Source organism: Sapajus apella, unplaced genomic scaffold (genome assembly GCF_009761245.1).
Source record: "Sapajus apella isolate SASKATOON/1434 unplaced genomic scaffold, GSC_monkey_1.0 scaffold71, whole genome shotgun sequence".
Taxonomy (NCBI): Eukaryota; Metazoa; Chordata; class Mammalia; order Primates; family Cebidae; genus Sapajus; species Sapajus apella.
In genome coordinates, this window is record NW_022437011.1 from 11048259 (window position 1) to 11069331 (window position 21073).

The 21073-nt window shown below is 40.2% G+C and overlaps 1 long non-coding RNA gene across 1 annotated transcript; it reads right to left on the reverse strand.

The window, feature by feature from the left end:
* Positions 1 to 8450: 8450 nt before the first annotated feature.
* Positions 8451 to 19200, reverse strand: LOC116531596. The gene is made up of 3 exons (XR_004260484.1): positions 19190 to 19200; positions 11895 to 11899; positions 8451 to 8584 (listed from the first exon to the last, which is right to left on the reverse strand). It is a non-coding gene; the product is annotated as an uncharacterized LOC116531596 (long non-coding RNA).
* Between the last annotated feature and the right edge of the window lie 1873 nt (positions 19201 to 21073).

Below are 21073 nucleotides of genomic sequence, written 5' to 3' on the forward strand. Positions count from 1 at the left end.
TAAGTGGGTTGCCAAGCCAAGCAGCACTCTATATTCAAGTGGAAGTGGTAACACTAGATCATATATGAGCAGGTCTGGAATGCGCAAGTATATTTCATGAGTGGGTAGTTTATAGTAGCAATGCACCTACTGCTGCTGCATTACTAGTATAAAGAGAGGTTCTCTTTCAACCTACGTCTATAGCCTCATTAGAAGTTTTTTGTGATCAGATACTACAGAAGGAAAATTTGAGCCTGATTTAGAAATACTGTCACACAAAAATCTGGCACAAGCCAGAAAGAGACTTCTACAGTATAACATCCCACAAGACTGGCTCAGAAGGAGGGAAGGGGAGTTCTTCCTGAAAGGAAATATATCTGTTCATTTTTCCTGAAAGGATAGTTGGCAAGAAGTATGGTTTTGCATTTGTATTAGTTTGCTAGGGTTGCCTTAACAAAGTACCACTAATGGAGTAATTTAAACAGAAATGTATTGTCTCACTGTTCCGGAGATTATAAATCCAAACTCAAGGTGTCATCATGGTGAGCTCCTTCTGAGGGCTGTGAGGAAGAATCTGTGCTAGGCCTCTCAACTTGGTTTGTAGACAGCCATCTTCTCCCTGTGTCTCTTTAGATTTATTTATTATTTAGAGACAGGGTCTCACTCTGTCACCCAGGCTGGAGTGTAGTGACACAATCTTGGCTCACTACAGCCTCGACCTGCTGAGATCAAGCAGTCCTCCTACCTCAGCCTCCTGAGTAGCTGGGACTACAGGTATGCACCACCATGCCAGGCTGATTTTTTTTGAAGTTTTGCCATGTTTCCCAGGCTGATCTAGAATTCCTGAGCTCAAGGGATCCACCTGCCTCGGCTTCCCAAATTGCTGGGATTATAGGTGTGAGCCACTGTGCCCAGCCGCTTGTCTCTTTATATGATCTTTCCTGTATACGTATCTGTCTCTGTGTCCAAATTGTCCTTTTTTTTATAAGAATACCAGTTTTACTGAATTAGGGCTCATCCTAATTATTATCTCAATAATAATCTCAACTTGATTACTTCTGTTAAGACCCTATTCCCAAATAATACCATATTCTGGGGTACTGGGGGTTAGGACTCCAGCATTTCTTCTTAGGGGAAGACACAATTCAACCCATAACATCATGTATTCATAAGGAGTGGCTAATGGTTTGGCCTGCTTTCAAGGAATTAAAAGGAATAAGATTAGACTATTGATTATAAGAAAGCCTGAGTACAGGATATGTTTATGGAACTCTATCAAATGGAACACAGAATATGTGGATATATGTGCCTTATATGAATACTTACTAAATGTTCCACATTGCAGTTGCAGATATTAATACTGGAGTAGAAAAGAAGGTTTGCTACATTGATTTTTATTTAACAAAACACATAGTGCTTACTGTGCGCCAGGCATAGTTCCTAGTACTTGACAAAAATTAAGTCATTTAATCCATAAAATATCAGATAACCCTTTTCTAAGCCACAACAGTATTTGCTCAATGGGCCATAAACAAAGTGGCCATGGTTTTATGCATAGGTTCAACAAAATGATCATCTCTTCATCAAGGCTGATGTGGTTACCACCACTGCTACATGCCAATCCGTCATCATCAAAGAAAAATGCCAAAGTCTACACCCTCATAAGATAGCCAGCCACTGAACTTATGGACGAGACAGGGATTTGACCTTACTGGCCTAGACATTTTTTCTAGATATGGATTTACCTTCCTGCCCTCAGTGCTTCTGCCAGCACCACTTCCATGGAATTACTGCAAAACAAATGTGTTTAAAACACAGTTTAACTCGTAATAGAATCTTAGCTTTAATGCTTAGAGATTTGTCTTTAAATGAATATATTTAGCTTATCAGGCAAAAACATCCATATGTAGTCATTCTTCCAAATATATATGTATTTTTAAAAGTTACTTTATGTATTTTATCAGCACAAAATTTCTTTAAAAATTAAGCATTTAATTGGCTACCTGGAGTGTATCTTTTCCAAACATACATTGTTTGAGGCTTTAATTAAGCCTCCATTTTAAACTTCCTTTAATCGGTAATCAAACTACATGAACTATAGAACTCATACATTGTATCTTTTAGATTCAAATCTTTGTCACTTTTATTTTACTTTTTAAAATTGATATATATTGTACATATTAGATGTACATATTTAGGGGTACACACATGATAATCTAATACACTTACATGCTCAAATCAGGGTAATTGGGATATCCATCATCTTACATATTTACCTTTTCTTTACACTAGGAACATTCAAATTATTCTCTTCTAGCTATTTTGAAATGTACAGTCAATTAATGTTAACTACAGTCACCCTACCGATCTATTGAACACCACGTCTTACTTTGTCTAAGTATATATTTGTACCCTTTAATGAGTTTCTCTTCATCTTCCTCCCCTCTCCCCTTTCCAGCATCTGGTAATCACCAATCTACTCTCAATCTTCATAATATCCATTTTTCTAGCTTCCACATATCAGTGAGAACATGAAATGTTTATCTTTCTGTGCTTGACTTATTTCACTTAATAAAATGACCTCCAGTTCCATCCATGTTGCTGCACATGAGAAACTTTTGCTCTTTTTTGTGGCTGAATACTATTCTATTATGTATATATGCCACATTTTCCTTATCCATTTATCCATTGATGGATACTTAGGTTGATTCTGTATTTCGGCTCTTGTGAATAGAGCTGCAATAAACATGGGAGTGCAGATATCTCTTCTACATATTGATTTTCTTTGTTTTGGATATATACCCAGTAGTGGAAATGCTGGATAATATGGTGGTTCTATTTTTAGTTTTTTGAGGAACCTCCGTACTGTTTTCCAGAGCGTCTGTTCTCATTTATATTCCAGCCAATAATGTATGAGTTTTCCCCTTTCTCCACATCCTTGCCAGCATCTGTTACTCCCTGAAATCCTTGCTTTTAAATACAAATTTATACATATTATAATATGTTATAGTTTAAAATGGCAAACAAAGGCCCAACATAAATAATAAACAAATTTTTAATTATCTGAATTTTCATTTCTATTTCTTATGCCTATTGATCAGGCTCCTAATTTCTTTCCAGAGGAGAATGATTACATTTAAAAAAGTTCCTTAGAGACAGGTTTGGCCACTTTTTTTCCTTTAAGAATCTTGACTGTAATATCTTAGATTACCTGACAAATCCCTAAGACTCATCAATCAACCTTTCTGCAAGCATGTTGTTATTTCTCCAGACTAATTAAAATAAGAAATTTCACTGGAATTGGAGAATCTACTGCCTCAAGGATATACATTGGAGATATAAATTATGGGTGATGAATTCATTTTTATTAAAAATCTATAGTCTTTATATGCACATTTAATACCCTAATATTCAAGGCATTGCCTAGCTTCCATACTTTAATTCAAACAAGAATTATTCATATTTTCCAGCCTAGGTTCACCTTGAGTGAATTTTGGCTCACTTGGATGGTGCTTTCCCTTTACTGAGTCTTTATACTTAAGAACTAGGTGCTTGGCCAGGCGCAGTGGCTCACGCCTGTAATCCCAGCACTTGGAGAGGCCAAGGCAGGCGGATCATGAGGTCAGGAGTTCGAGACCAGCCTGGCCAACATAGTGAAACCCTGTCTCTACTAAGAATACAAAAATTAGCCAGGCATAATGGCGCACACCTGTAGTCCCAGCTACTCGGGAGGCTGAAGCAGGAGAATCTCTTGAACCCAGAAGGTGGAGGTCGCAGTAAGCAGAGACCAGGCCACTGTGCTCCAGCCTGGGCAACAGAGTGAGACTACATCTCAGAAAAAAAAAAAAAAGAGCTAGGGGCTCTTGCTGGCTTGCAGGTACCTCCTTGAACAGAAATTCAGAATTTCTGCCTAAACCAATACACATATCTGAGCCTGTTTCCTCAAATACTGTACATAGAAATTATCTAGACTTCACTACAAACAAGTAGATAGAATATTTATTCTTAAGTCCAGACATTCTATTCACCCATTCCTTATCTTTCCTAAGAGTGAGTTTATTTTATCCCTTAGCAAAAGGCTGAGTGGCATAATTCTAACCCAGAAATAGAAAAATAGATAGACAGTTCCTCAATGGAAGTCTCCAAGACAGATTTCAAAAAGCCCCTTGCATCTGGGTTTGATTTCAAGAAAATTAATGTGAGAAATCTGTCTTATAATTCCTGGAGTAGAATCAATCTTAAGTCACCAGAAATAATAATTGACAAAGGAATCAGTCCTGAAGTTATCTCTTCATTTAGCTATGGTAGAGACCTTCTATTGGACAATACTCTAATAATTCTTGGGACAAGTCTGTGAAAAAAAAAAGTTTCTCAACCTCAAAACAAGAGAGACAGATTTTTAATAAAGAAACAGGGCAGATTAAAAGCAGGAATGTGGGGCCAGGTGTCGTGGCTCACACTTGTAACCCCACACTTTGGAAGACTGAGGTGGAAGGATCCCTTGAGGCCTGGAGTTAGAGACCAACCTAGGCAACATAATGAGACCTCATCTCTACAAAAAAATTTAAAAATTAGCTGAGTGTGTTGGCACATACCTGTAGTCTCAGCTACTCTGGAGGCTGAGGAAGGATAATCACTTGAGCCCACGAGTTCAAACAAAGATATAACTGATAATTTGTATGAGTGTTCAAAACTTATGGTAATCTGATATAAGCATATTAAGCATGTGGTTAAATATTCTGAAGAAGTCCCTGCTCTTCCATTTTCTAGGGAATGGTGGTGGGCGCCTGTAATCCCAGCTACTTGGGAGGCTGAGGCAGGAGAATTGCTTGAACCCTGGAGGCAGAGGTTGCAGTGAGCCAAGATCATGCCACTGCACTCCAGCCTGGGTGACAGAGTGAGACTCCATCTCAAAAGAATAAAAAACAAAACATTGCCAATGACTCAGAAGTCACTCTCATGGCTCATCTGAGTTGCCACTACCTCTCTCCTGCTCAGATAATCACTTTTATAATAATCCCTTCATTGTCTTTGTTAACTTTATTATCTAAGTCTTAGTTTTACATATTTTTAAAACTTTATATAAGTGGAATAATAATTATGTATTCTTTTGTGCCTGGCTTCTTTCACTAAACATTGTATTTGTGAGATTTATCCACCTTGTTGTGTGTAACTCAACTTTGTTCTCTTTCCCTGCTGCATAAAAATAACATAAATTATTTTAAATTGAATTCAAATTTATATTTAAATTTTTATTCTAAAATTAAAGGATATGAGGATTGTTTCCAGTTTTTAGCTGTTATGAATAATGCTGTCATGAGTCTTTGCTATTCCTGCATTTTTACATTTCCATATTAATTTTAGAATCATCTTGTCAAGTTCTAAAAAAGAAATCAGGACTTTGAATGTGAGTGAATATATATATGAATGCTATATATTGTCTATATGTGAATATATGTATGAATTCTCTTCAAATATATATAACATATTACGCTACATAATATATATATCAAATTTACATATATGCAACTGAGATATATAAAAATCAATTTGGAGAGAAATTATAGCCTTATACTATTGAGTCCTGCTTTTGGTGAGGGCCTCAGGCTTCTTCCACTCATGGCAAAAGGTAAAGGGGAACCACTGTGTGCAGAGATCACATGGTAAAAGAGGAGAAAGGAGGGCAGGGGACTTCTTTTAACAACCAGATCTCTCTGAAATGGATAGAGTAAGAACTCACTCTCTCCCTCAAGGGAGGGCACTAATCTGTTTATGAGATCCGCCCCTTGCTCCAAACACCTCCCAGTAGGTCCCACCTCCAACACTGGGAATCAAATTTCAATATGAGATTTGGAGAGGACAAACATCCAAACTATACCACAGTTTCTCACATTGTATTTAGATCTAAGTCAGATTGCCACATCAGAGCCCACTGTTTGAAGGGGAAGCTGACTCCCTTTGAGGAAGAAATGAAACTGTAACTATAGCCTTTTGATGCTCCCTTCTAGCCTTTCTATCAGAGATCTGCAGCCATTTTCCTGGGTAACTGCACTTGGGAAAGTGGATTATCTAGACTTCTCAATGAAGGCTATATATAGTTCTTGAGCTGCCTCTAATCCAAGGTATCCTAAAACACCATCATGGTCCTCCAGTGACAGTGGCGGCTTATAGAGATCAAGAGATGCATGGAGTCTGGGCCCAAATTCATTTCATAGTGAGTCCAAAGAGTCAACAGACCTACGAAGTGGTTATTTCTCAGGCCTATAAGTATATAATTGGAGCAGATATTAGCTAGAAAAAACTAGTGCAAAAAAGAGTCAACACAGTAGGCCCAATACTGCGATCCTTAGTTCTGCTTGCAAGGTTGGCTGTTGGCTGGCATCTAGGAACTTGGATTTTGAGACTGTTCTCACCATCCCTTCCCACTGACTTTTTGGAATCCTGAATTCACATATCTTAATTGTCTGAACCTGATGCTAAGCTAAAACCTGACTATCTTCTAATGGACCATTTCAGTCTCAGAATGAGCTGTGCTAAACTGAAAGCAGGCATAGGCTCAATAAACAGAACACCAATTCTGCAACTGTTGCAGATTTAAGATACCTCTTTTTGGGGGCCTCAAACAATGAAAATGTCATAAATACTGGCTAGACCATTCTGATGGAGCCATCTAAAATTGAGGTGCTGATTGGCTGTATATTTCTGATATAGAGAGATATACAAAGACTGGTTGGATTCCTAACTGCAGTTTGGGACTGGGCACATGACAGTGACTGTGACCCTTCTCCTCATTCCTGACAGATCAGACTCTGGACCTCCTTTGGAGAAAGTCCCACTGCTGTAGATTTGTGTTTAGATTTCTGGACTGGTTGCAATTTGCAACAATTGACTTACAGCCTGAATCTACTTCCCTCACCTTTTTTCCTGTAATATTAAGGCAATTTGATTGTTAAATGCAGCTGTCCCAGAAAGGAATTGCTCTTCTCTGGGGTGCTAGGCTGGCCACTGGATAAATGACTGTGACTAAAGGGATAAGAGGCTATAAACTCAATTTGAAAAAATCTTTGAAAATTCAGGGCCATTGTGACAAATTCCTTACCATGATGTGTTTTTCTAATTAAGTTGTGTAAAAATGTTTTCCTGTAAAAATGCTTTTTTCCCTCTTGCATATAATAACCCTTCTGGATGAAACGCCCTAGTGAGAGTAGGAGATGATTGAAAATACAAAGTTATAATTGTGAATGGGACACACTGATTTTGTAGCAATGGAGAAAACATACCCAGCACCTGGGGAGGCGCTGGGAGAGGGTAGGGTGTTAATGACTTTTTTTTTCAGAATTGCTCCTGGATGCTTTTCCCACTTCTTGAAGGAGAACTACCCATGCTGGCTTTCCAAGCTGCTGTGAGCACTCTGAATTCAAACGGACTGCTGAGCCTATGGTCACAGGTGACTATGAGACATCAGAGGAACACTTCCAGATGTCGCCCACGCTTATGAGATGGATGAACTGATATTATGCATGAAAAAATCTGTTTGGAACGGACTGCCTCAGGCAGTCCCTATGAATCTAAGGACTAACCTGCGTTATTTGGACTGCACTGAGAATCGTGGAGCAGGAGGGCCCACAGTGGAAGGTTACTTTAGAGGTTTTCTTAACCTTATTGTCTGACTAATGTATGTCCTGCTTGGGGTGTCATAACAACTAAAAACTCTTTGTTTCCAGGGGTACTGTGTGTACCCTCTGGGCTTATATTTCTTTTGTGGGTACCTGACTCTCATGACACTGTCTCAACCCTACAAGGCATTTGAGTTAACTTTAATTTACTGGTCAGAGTTGTGCTGTGCCTGAGTTGATGTCTTGGGCCAGGTTAAAAGAACAAAAAAGGTTAATGCAAAAACTGAAGGAGGAAGTCACTTGGCTTTCTCAGATAGATCTTTATGGTTAATGAGATTTTTTTGTTTTGTTTTTTTGACACGGAGTTTCACTCTTGCTGCCCAGGCTGGAGTGCAATGGCACAATCTTGGCTCACTACAACCTCTGCCTCCTGGGTTCAAGTGATTCTCCTGCCTCAGCCTCCTGAGTAGCTGGGATTTAAATTAGCGACCACGCCCAGCTAATTTTTTGTAAATAGAGATGGGGTTTCATCATGTTGATCAGGCTAGTCTCAAACTTTTGACCTCAGGTGGTCCACTCACCTTGGCCTCCCAAAGTGCTGGAATTACAGGCATGAGCCACTGCACCCAGCCCCGGGATTTGTTTTAATTGGCCAGATCTAGAAGCCATGAAGGACATAACTGAGGCCAATACTGTAGGCTGATCTCACCCTGGGATGTGGGGTCCTATTGATAATAATTTTTGTAAAGATACCTTGGACAATAACCAAGTGGATGGAAGAAAAGAGTTAACATAACAGACCTGAGACTACTAGCCTTCGAAAGGCCTGCTTACCAGGTAGGCCCTTGGCTTGCATTTAAGACTTGGATTTTGAAAGTGTCCACATCATTTCATAACAAATAAAGGTGGTCTTCTGTGCCTAAACTGTGTATACAAACAATGTGACTTATGCCGAACTTCTGCTTTTCTTCTGGGAGTCTGGGATTTTGCTACCTACTATGTAGGCAGAAGATACCCACATAACCAGTCTGCAATAAAAACCCTGAATTCCTAGGTTTAGGCAAGCTTCCCTGGTAGATAACACTTTACACTTTTTGTTGCAATTTGATGCAGAAGGATTTAATCATAACCTGTGTGACTCTAATGGGAGAGGATTCTTGGAAGTTTATACCTGGTCTCCTCTAGACTTTATCTGATTTACCTTTTTCCCTTGCTCAGTGTTTGCCTTGTATCCCTTTGCTGTAATATATCACAGCCATGAGTATGACTACATGCTGAGTTTTGTGAGTCTTAGCAAATTACCAAACCTGGGGTCTCAGGAATCTCTGATGTCAAAACTTTTTATTTAATCCCTGACAAATAAGAGAGTAAGAGACATTATAGTGGAAACCCTGAAATTTCCCTTTCCCTAGCCAAGATAGTAAATCATAAGTAATGCTGCATCCCAGGAGGATTTTCACAGATTAACACTACCTCCTGAGGTTTAAAGTGTGCAGAGGTGATAGTCCCCATCAAATTCCCATTTAATTCATTTGTTCAATCTCTGCAAAAACTAGACATATTGGAGTGATGACAATGGACTGCAATATACTTACTTAACCAAGTGGTAGCTCCAATTGCAGCTGTCATGCCAGATCAATATAACTTTGGCACCTTGGTAGGTGGTTATTTTTCTGGTGAATACACTTGTCTTAAACTATACCAGGGAATAAAATCAAAAGCAGTTCATCATCTTCTCATATCAAGAAAAAAGAACACATTCAACTATCTTGTTCCAAAGGTATGTTAACTCTCTTGCTTTCTTTCATAATGTACTCCACAAAGATTTCAACATTGAACATTATATAGAACATAATGCTAGGTCACTGCATAGATGACATCATTCTAATTGGACTTAGTGAGTAGTAAGTAGCAAGGACCCTAGATGGCCTAGCATGTCAAAGAGTAAAAGACTAACCCTATGAATACTCAAATGACCGTTGTATCAGTGATGATTCTAGGGGTCTTGGGCATGCAAAGAAATACCCTCTGAGATAAAATATAAGTCATTATCACTTGTATTTCTTACCATTAAGAAAGAAGCATAGTCTCTTTGGATTTTAGAGATAACATATACCACATCTGGAACTCAGAATGCTATCAGGTTTGAGAAGGTTCTGGAATAAGAGGTCCAGGCTATGATACCATCCATCTGACACAATCCATCCACTCTGATGTTGCTAGTAATGCCCATGATGGATAACGATGCTGTGTGGAGTTTGTGATTGGCACAATAGGAAAGCTAAAGTGCAGATCTTTTAATGATATAAATGATAAATCTAAATGGTATAGACCCATGCCTTCAAAAGTAGGTAATTTCTCAGTGCTTATAAATAGATTCTATCATGCTCCTGAACCATAGTAGAGACCGAATAGATGACAATGGGACACTGTGTTAGGTTGTTCTTGTTTTGCTAGAAATAGAAATAAAAGAAATACCTGTGACTGGGTAATTTATAAAGAAAAGAGGTTTAAATGGCTCATAATTCTACAGGCTGTACAAGCATGGTGCCAGCATCTGCTTATTTTTTTGGGGAGGCCTCAGGGAGCTTTTACTCATGGCAGAAGGTGAAGAGGGAGCTTGCATATCATATAGCAAGAGCAGGAGAAAGAGAGAGCATAAAAGAGGTGCCACACACTTTAAACAAGCAGATCTCACAAGAACTCACTACTGTGAGGACAGCACCAAGCCACGAGGGGTCCACCCCCATGATCCAAACACCTCCCACCAGGCCCCATCTCCAACACTGGAAATCAAAATTCAACAAGCGATTTTGGTGGGGACAAGTATCCAAACTATATGAGACACCAAATAATTATGTCATCAGAGCTGCCAACAAGAACTTGGTATCATCAGATTTACTAGATCATAAGGTTAGATAGGTATAAGAGAAACCCTTTGTATAAGAGAAATAGTACATTCAGGATTGGCTCCAAGCAGGCCCAGAACAAATTTCATAAACACATGATCTAGAATCTCCTTTCACCAACCTCTACTGTACCAAAGCAATTCACAATTCACACCTATATTTTCACTGGAAAATTCCCTATGATCAACCAACTGAGGAGAAAAGATCTTGGTCCCAGTTTATAAGTGGTTGGTACCTATGTTGGTGCAAGCCAAAAATGCTTAACTGCTAAGTTACTCTCAAGGGGGAACCTGAAGGACAGTGGCAAAGGAAAACCCTCTATGTAAGCAGAGCTGTAAGAAGTACACTTGGCCATGCACTCTTAATGGAAAGAGAAGTGGTCTGAGGTAAGGCCATATGTAGACAGTAGCAGTGGCAAAGGGATTGGCTGGTTGGTCTAGCATCTAGAGGAAACACAATTATTATATTAGAGACAAGAAAACTGGGGAAAATATATATGGAAAGACTAGAAAGTGGGCAAAAAAAACCAGCATAAAAACATCTTTGCATCTCACATTAATGCTCACAAGATAATTCTACCATAGGAGAGGCCTGCAACAACCAGGTGAATTGAATGACTTCTGTAGCTATCAGTCAGCCTCCATCCTCAGCCATCCCACTACTGGGACAATGAGTTGGTAAGCAGGGAGGCCATGGGGGTAGATGGAGATTTTGTATGGGGATAGCAGAGGGGCTTCCTCTCACTATGGCTGATCTATTACCCCTTCTGGGTTTTTGTTTCTTTCTTTCTTTTCATCTTAATTATTTGAGTTTTTCCTTTGCAGAATATTACCCCTTCTGAATGTCAGCAGAATGCTGAATCCTCAGTATCATTCTTTGAGGAAACCAGTCTGCCACTTAATGGCAAGTTGATTTTATCAGACTCTCATCACTCTGGATAGGGCAGTAATTCATCCTTACTGGTATTGATACCTATTCTAGAAAGTGTTTTTTTCCCCCTCGCTTCACAATTCTTCTGACAGTGATATTATTCAAAGGCTTACAGAATGATGCATCAACAAGGTATCCTATAAAACACTGCCTTAGACTGAGGGATCCATTTGTGGCAAATTAAATAGATAGATATAGGACACTGAATGCATGACAAGAGATTCACAAATTTTATAATTTATGCCTTTACCTCCCACCACCATCAAACAATGAGCCAATAAATCATGGCAGGGTCTATTAAAAAGCTTTGCTAAGGCACTAGCTTTGGAGATCACTCTAAAAGATTGGGAATACTGTCCTCTAAAATGCAGAATAGGAGCTGAACCAACAATTCCATCCCAAGTAGTTAGAATACATGAGTCCACGAACTAAGTGGTGGAATAGGATTAACTCCTCCCACCAATGCTTCCAGTGATCTGATTGCATTTTTGCTTCCCATCCATGAAATCTCTAGGCTCTGCTGCATTTCAGTTGAATCTGCACTTGATCTTAGCCAAAAGCCTGAGAAGCGATGCATTTCAGTTGAATCTGAACCTGGTTACCACCTGATCATGTTGAGCTGTTCATACCAGTTGACAAGCAAAAAAGGAGCTAATGTGATTATGGTGGTAAGTGTCTCTGGTTATCATGAGAAGCTTGTGTTGCTCCAACATAATTCGTTCCATAAAGGATATGTCTGGAATTCAGGAGATTCACTAGGGTATCTCTTGGTGTTTCCATTGCCAGCGTCAATGGTAAATGAGCAACCGAAGCAACCATGACAAAGACAAGGCATTAAGGTCTTAAACTCCTCAGAGGTAAATGTCTTATCTCTAAGCAGGTCCAGAAGGAACTGTAGCTTGTTTCACTAACTCTTAAATCTCTTTAGAAATTGTGCTTGGTTATACTTCAAAGGAAAATCTTTTGTGGATTGGACTTACTCCTCTGCTGTCAGATAAGAAGTGAGGGCATACTCTCTACTCTCTCTCTCTCTCTCTCTCTCTCTCTCTCTCTCTCACACACACACACACACACACACACAAAATGGAGGTTTCATATTGAATAATAGCATAGAAGCTGGATATAACAGAGAATATGAGCAGGCCCATAGTGGTGCAGTGGATGAACTATATCAGATACCTCTTATGCTCCATTTCAGATGTTCTTAGCTTGCCTATCTTGTGTTTCAGGCATGAATACTGGAAGCCAGCTCCATGTGGGCACAGACTTCACATAGCTACAACCTTAACAGTACTTTTCCCCTCATAACTATGTCACAGGTCATCTGGCTGTCACCCAAAGGCTTTCCTGTTGAAACCAATTTAACAGGATGCCATGGAACCTTGCTCAGCACCCACATATACACAATTCAGAAGTGTGGGGTAGTTAATGTCTGTGTGCTGAAACTTTGAGCAGAGGAAGATGAGGATAAAAAATAAAATTTCCTTCTCACCACTCCTCCAACTGGCTCCCCTCAGACAGAATATATATGACTTCTTGGAGAACTGGATTTAAGAAATCAGTTGCAATTAATAACCAATTCAGTAATGTGCCCTCAAATTGGCTCTTCCTCCTTTCCAGCTGCACTCCCCTGGCCCCTCATTTGTTACCTGGGATTATACTTCCTAATATGTTAGTGGTATAAAAGCCCTTTGTCATATTTAGTCTTTTTTGAGACAGTGTCTCACTCTGTCATCAAGGCTGGTGTGCAGTAGCACAATCATGACCCACTGTAGCCTCAACCTCCCCAGGCTCAAACAATCCTCCTATCTCAGCCTCCCAAGTAGCTAGGACTATAAGCTGATTGTTTTTCTATTTTGTAAAGACAAGGATTTGCCATGTTGCTCAGGCTGATCTTGAACTCCTGGGCTCAAGCAATCCATCCGACTCAGTCTCCCAAAGTGCTGGGATTATAGGTGGGAGCCACTGAACCTGGCCTAGCCCCTTGTCTTATACTCTGCTTTTGGGAAGACTCAGGCTAAAATAGCTACATTTTCTGTTATAAAAGGAGACATAGAACATATATTCATACTTGTGCATAAAAATACTGTCATGATAGCTGGATACAGTGACTTACACCTGCAATCCCAGCACTTTGGACCAAGGCGGGCAAGTCTCTTGAGGCCAGGAGTTTGAGACCAGCCTAGCCAACATAGCGAGACCCCATCTCTACTAAAAATACAAAAAAGTACCTCAGAGTGGTGGTATGGGCCTGTAATCCCAGCTACTTAGGAGGCTGAGGCAGGAGAATCACTTGAACCCAGAGGGCAGAGGTTGCAGTGAGCCGAGATCATGCCACTGTGCCCCAGCCTGGGCAACAGAGCAAGACTGTCTCAAAAACAAATAGCAACAACAAAAGAAAAACACTATCAAGATAAAAACTAAAAAATTATCTATCTATAGGAAATGAAGTGTAAAGAAGTAATGTGCGGTGGGTGGGAGTAAGACTTCTCAGAGTAAGTTTTATATAGTTGTTTGAGTCGTGTAACTTATTATCTAATCAAAATGAAAACATTATGCCAAGTGAAATAAGCCAAACACAAAAAGATATTGTATGATTCTATTTATATGAAATGTCTAAAAGAGACAAATTCAAAGGGACAGAAAGCAGATTAGAGATTACCAGAGATGAGAAGAGTGGGGAATTATTGCTTTAATGGGTACCAAATTTCTGTTGGGGTGATGAAAATTTTGGGAATAGGTAGGGGTGATGGTTGTACAACACTGCAAATGTAATTAATGCCACTCAATTGTACACTGAAAGTGATTAAAATGGCAAATTTTATGTTATATATATTTTACCACAAAAACAAAAGAAATTAGGGAAAAATGAGCTTTTTTCTTTTTCTATTTTTTTTTTTTTTTTGAGACAGGGTCTCACTGTGTCACCCAGCCTGGAGTGCAATGGTATGACATTGGCTCACCACAGCCTTGACCTCCTGGGCCCAAACAATTTTCCCACCTCAGCCTCCCAAGTAGCTGGAGCCACAGGCACACACCATCACACTCAGCTAATATTTTTTATTTTTTTAGAGATGAGGTCTCCCAATGTTGTCCAGGCTGGGTGAACTCATTTTTTAAAAAGATCCATAGACAGCTAAGCAACACCCTGAAAAAATTCATCCTCAGTAGTAATTTTAAATTGCAAAACTAGAAAAAATTAATTTAAAAGAATGAAAGTGAAAGACAATTTAAGACAAAAATGAAGAGTCTTTGTCACTAGCAGACCCATATTAAAGGACATTCTAAAAGAGTTATTTCAGGTATAAGGCAAAGGATCATAGATGGAAACCAGAGATAATATAAAAGCCAACACATACACAGTTTACCAGATACCAGGCACCACATTAACTGCTGTGCATATATTAACTCATTTAATTCTCACATGGCTCTATGAGATAATTATCCTCATTTCACTGTTGAGGAAAACAATACACAGAGTTAGAAAACTTGACTAAGGTCACACACCTAGTACAGAGCCTAGGGATATGCAACCAAGTATTGAGGATTTTAAATCTGACACTGGATAGTTAAGTAAAGAAATAAAGCAGGCCATGTATAGACTAACGATGAGAATCTGTCATAATCCAATTCTGTGAACCTGAGGTCCAACAGGTCTTATTTTTAGAAAATTCTATATGTGACAGAATATAAAGCACAGAAAATCACCAATGACATATTCTTGCCAAACATGTTTAACTTCTACAAGGCCTTTAGATCTTTTCTCCAGGACAGAAAACGCAGAACCTAGGAGCCTTCCTGCCCAGCTCTGACGCAGGCAGAGAAGAGAATCAACCTGGACAATCACCAACACTTGGACATAGAGCAAGCGTCTTATCAACGTGGATCGGCTTTGACTCCAGATGGCAAAGAGAAGAGGGGAGCCAAACAAAGAAACAGAAGCAGAGAGCAGAAATATAAATGCCATAATGCATTCACCAGAGCTGCAGCAGGCTGCAGACAGAACAGAAGACTAATTAACCTTCCTGAGCTGCCTCTCTCTGTCTAAATGAGTGCCTGAGTCCAGTACCAAAAAGTTGGAGAAGGCTTTTTTATGCCATCATGGGGAACCTGGATGAGGAGCCCTGAGCGCTGGCTAGAAGTGAGTCCACCATTTCTCCAAAGTCAGAAAAGCACACTTCTTCAAAATGCACAAAAGATCTGTTTGTAAATCAAGGATTAAAGAAGATCTGTGGAGAGATGCCCTAGTTCATGTCTGCTGAGAGATCAGGTTGTTGAGGAGGACCCAGTGAAACTTCTTCAGGCTGCGGTAGAAGTACTAGCTATATACATCATTATCTGGCTTCCCTGTGCAAGAAATAAAAATACCCTTTCTAGGTACATTATTTTCACAGGCAGAATATGCATGATTGTTTAGACATCAATTGTTTACAAAACTACTTACCCACCTGTGATATTTTTTCTTCTCAACATGCAGACTAAAGCCAGCCTGAACTGATTTTGAAAAATCTACTAAGCCTCATGTAGGGAATAGAGCTTCAGTACTGGTGATGTCACCAACCTTGAAGACGTCTGGGAAATAGGAAGATAGCAGTCTACCTTTTAAACGTCATTAACATGAAGCTGTATTTACATACTGGCATTAGGAGGAAGTCACGAACAGTGTGGACAGTAGAGCTCAGGAGGCAGGCCACAGACCCTGATTATAGTTTTGTTGTAGTCTCAGCAATGCACCAAGATGTAACAGTCTCTAGTTGTGTGAGATAACACCCAGAGTTATTTGTCTTACCTCCAAGAAGATGCAAAGGTGAGTTTGGAGATAAAGTTTTATAAGCAAAAGAAGAAAGCTCCCTGTCAGCAGAGAGGGGGGCCTGAACAGGGTGTCCCGTGTGAGGTTGGGGTCCAGGGTTGTTAGGGGCTGGGAAGGGGAAGGAATGTGCCTAGTCCCAGGGCTGCCTTGGAGAACATGTGATTCAGCTTGACCCGGGACCAACCAGGAAGATTGGCCCGGGACCTTGGGTAAGGAACAATCAGGGGCTTCAGTGATGATTCATATAGCCCAGGCTTACAGTCCAGAAAAGAAAGGAAAGTACCCATTGGAACCCACTGGAGCCCACTGTGCCCTTGCCCACAAAGGGGGAAGAAACTTCTTCCTGGGAGCCTGCAGACGATACAAAGAACAAAGGCATTTCTATGCCAGGTCTTGTCCCCTCCTTATCTGAGTGAGCCGGAGGCCTACACGAGTTTTTATTTCTATGTCAGGCCTTGTTCCCTTATCTGAGTGGTCCCGAGGTCTGTGCAAGTTTCTATTTCTATATCAGGCCTTGTTCTTATCTGAGTGGTCCGGAAGTCTCTGCAAGTTTTTATTTCTAGGTCAGGCCTTGTTCCCTTATCTGAGTGAGCCTGAGGTCTGTGCAAGTTTTTATCCAAATGGGCCAAGGTTTCTCTATCTGTGCAGCCGTGGGCATGTCTCTGGGCACAACACCCTGTGCTAGTTCCTTATCAGTGCCTGCAGCTTGAATTTTTTCCCAGGCTGCTTTTTATGTTATGTCGGGATGAGACAGTGACCCATGGGCCGGGGGCTCTCCAGGGACCATTCCCTTGCTATCTACCTAAGGCAGGCTAACTAACTTCTTTCAGTTTCAACAGTGAAATAATTTGCTTTCTAGAATGAATCACAGGGAAGACTTCTGGCCTATTTCACATGAATAAATGAATCTCAGAGAAGACTTTTGGCCTATTTCACATGAATCTAGAGAGATCAGAGAGAGTAGAGAATTATAGACTTTGAAAACAGAAATTTCAAAGTTGAGGAGTTGCTCAAGCTGGAAATGCAGGCCCTGGGCAGAGGGATACTTTCTGGTCTTGAGCCAAAATCTCCAGTAGTTTTATGCACACAACCACTTCCTGGAAATAATTATCACCCCTCCTTAGAGGACTGGGCCTGAAGAAAGAGAACCTACATATCTTCTGAGTTCAGCAAGAAGATCATGAAGAAAATCTGCAGGTTTGATACTCCATTGCCAGATATGACCCTTCTGAGATATCACATACACCTGATTACTACTGCTTAGCAGCCAGTGATTGCTAGGACAAAGAATGAATTTCTAACTATAATATCATTCGGCAATGCAAGATGCAGACCATTTGGCCTTGAAAGTAGACCAAAGGGTGTAATAAATTACAGAAAAGATTTTTCAAAGTTAAGGGACAAAATATGCTATGTGGAAGTGAAGAAAAATTTAAAATAAGGCTAGGCATCAGAAAAATGATTTGATCAATTTAAATCTTGGAAACAAAAACCATGGCACTAACTTAAAGAATACAAAAAGCCACAATACAAAAACACAACTAAGGGGACAGTTCCCTAACTTCAGAGACAGTTCCCTAAATCCATCACTGATGACACACAGAGAGTATAAAATTTGGATTCCACTTTTTCCTTCTAAATTTTATTTTGAAATATCACTCCTAACTACAGAACAAACATCTAGACTGTCAGATCCTTGAAGAGAGAAACCAGGCACCATTAGTGTCTGAACAGTCAGAGCTCAATACACTACACTGTAAATGGTCTGAGTTAAAGACGTATTATATAGATAATTTAGTGATAGAACCCTCAAATTTCTTTAAACACGGTATTTCAAATGCTATGCTTTTGTTTGGAGATCTGAAATGATACAAATAATACCCAAATATTGAACCATAAATTAAGCGAATAGGACAAGAAAACAATTCTCCTGACTTAGATTTTGATTCCTCACTCCCACCCCTTTTTATTTATTTATTTTTATTTTTTATTTTTTTTAAATCACATTTTAGGTGACTCCCACCCCTCTTACTTGCCTCATACTATTTTTGTTGAAGGTATTGAGTTAAGTCTTTAATGGATGACATGTAAGAAATTATGCTGACTGACAACAAAGTTAACTTAGACTAGCTCACAGGTGCCAGGCAGGGGGATGGTAGACTCTGAAATGATCCACTTACTGTTAAACGCCAGTCCCATTTTCTGTTCATTATAGGCCTGCTCTGATGAAGCACCACTCCATAGCTACTCTCCATTTAAGTATGGAATATATAACTTAAATTTATAAATAACTTTAATATAACCATGATTTTCTTTTAAAGTAAAAGTAAATAAATGGAAGACCAACAACCATAGCTGTGGGGCACACCAGGCCTGACACTGAGCCTCCCCTCCCCTAAATGTCCACAGCAGCCTTTATTGGTCAATTTCTCATTTCCCTGACCCTCTTGCTTCTGGCACTAAGGCTAGAGTTACCACAGAGGCTTCAAAGATAGCAAAAAGCTTGAGTAAACAAAGTTTCTCACAGGAATTACATTCTGCCAAGTGATAAACACACATGGTACAGACTATTATTAAGACTGGTAGCCTACTTCTTTTCAGCTTTAGAGGATGCTTAAGAAAACTTGTTACTGAAACAGACTCTGCTGGTGGTCTTGGAGCAACACAGAGTGTTGGGGCTTACTTTACTGGTGACGAGAATGACATGGCCACAGAACAGTTGCTTATCTCCAAGTCTGTGGGGATCAGATAGATGAACTACACTTTGAGGTGGGGAGTTGTTCTTTGTTTTGGAGGGGTTTTGTAAGTGTACATATACATATATATATATATATATATATATGGTAAATAGTTTAATAAAATTACTTTTCTTATGTTTCATCACATGAACATCCCATACACAGTTGCTTAGTCACATCCCATACACAGTTATCATTAAAATTTACTGTTAGCCAGTACCAAATTTAGAAGACTCTAGCACTGTGAAGTCATGGGAAGGTATTATGGACCTTACAGTAAATTTCAAAAAGAGCTTGTCCCTAACATGACTCACTGTGGCGTGAAGGCACTAAGTTCTGTTTAGTTCTACCTGAGAGTAGATGACTTTTACTCACAAGTGTTGTTAGCAGCAGACAGGGAACAAAAGCTTCTCCTAGCTTTGGCACTTTCTGTTCCCCAGGAGGGTTTCTGGCTGATGGAGGCAGTGAGTCACCCAAAATGCATCCACAACCCCGATATGGGCCAATAGAACATCCTAGGATCCTACCCAGGCCAGGACCCAGGCACTGGAAGCTAAGAACTGTTATCAGCCACATGGGTCTTCATCAAAGCATAGCTGTACAGCTCCAGCTCCTTTGAGAGGGAGAAAGGAAGCTGGTGCAGGAAGGCTGTGCTGATTCCCCAAGGCCTGATGATACTCTAGACCACCCCTAACCATATAGGCAGGATGCAGAATATAATCTCACTTTGAAAATGGATAGCACTATTGTAAGGGTATTGCTTCTTGGGAAAATACACAATGCTTACTCTGAAACTTTAACTCAAGAATGTCAAAGCCACACCTGTGGGCAGGCACCTTCTCCTCTTAAAAATACAGAGTATTTTGGTTTTCAACCACCACATGAAGACTTTTCAAAACTTTAACTGCCTAATGTAGTGCACATGTTAAGCAGACTTTAAAGAGGTCCTGGCCAGGTATGGTGGCTCCTGCCTGTCATTCCAGCACTTTGGGAGGCCAAGACAGGCAGATCACTTGAAGTCAGGCATTCAAGACCAGCCTGGCCAACATGGTGAAACCTCATCTCTACTAAAAATAAAAAATCGGCCAGGCATGGTGGCGGGTGCCTGTAGTCCCAGCTATTCAGGAGGCTATGGTGGGAGAATTGCTTGAACCGGGGAGGCAGAGATTGCAATGAGCTAAGATGTGACTCCCCACAGCACACCAGCCTGGGTGACAGAGTGAGACTCTGTCCCCCAAAAAACAAAGAGAGATCCTACGCAATCATTCATACCTATTTCACAAAATATGGTCAATTCTGGGTTTTTCGGGGTGATATTTGAGATTATACATAGAATCAAATTGTTTTACTCACAACATATTACCATCCAAACTGCATGTACACACAAACAGGTTTATGCAAAGGCCCTGACAGAGTGATACTTAGTTTTTCAGATTAGGTACATAGGGCCAACCAGTCCACCCTGTATCTCCCAGCAAAGGCAAGAGCAGCACCTTTTCTATTTCAATACAATTATAGGCAGAAATTATATGATGTAAAATAGAGGCCCTTCCATAAAGTTAAGGTTTAGGGCAGAAGAAGGGAAGATAAAACCAAATTCCAATGAAGTCAGAATTCGCATTGGTCTTGTACTCTGTTGAACCCTGTGATGAACTGTAGTCCTCAGACTCATGGACTCGGATCCAGGTTCACCAAGACACTTCAGTCTGCTTCCAACTGGCTCATCATCATCTTCCTGCTGTATTCATAGACCACAAACAGTGCCCCATTTGCAGGGACTGCTCAAATCATAGTAGCTTTTTTTTTTTTTTGCTTGAGATGGAGTTTTGCTCATTTCCCAGGCTGCAGTGTAATGGCACGATCTCGGCTCACTGCAACTTCCAGCTCCCGTGTTCAAGTGATTCTCCTGCCTCAGCCTCACAAGTAGCTGGGATTATAAGCATGCACCACTATTTCTGGCTAATTATGTATTTTTAGTAGAGATGGGGTCTCCTCTATGTGGGTCAGGCTGGCCTTGCACTCCCGACCTCAGGTGATCTGCCTGCTTTAGCCTCCCAAAGTGCTGGGATTACAGGTGTGAGCCACCACGCC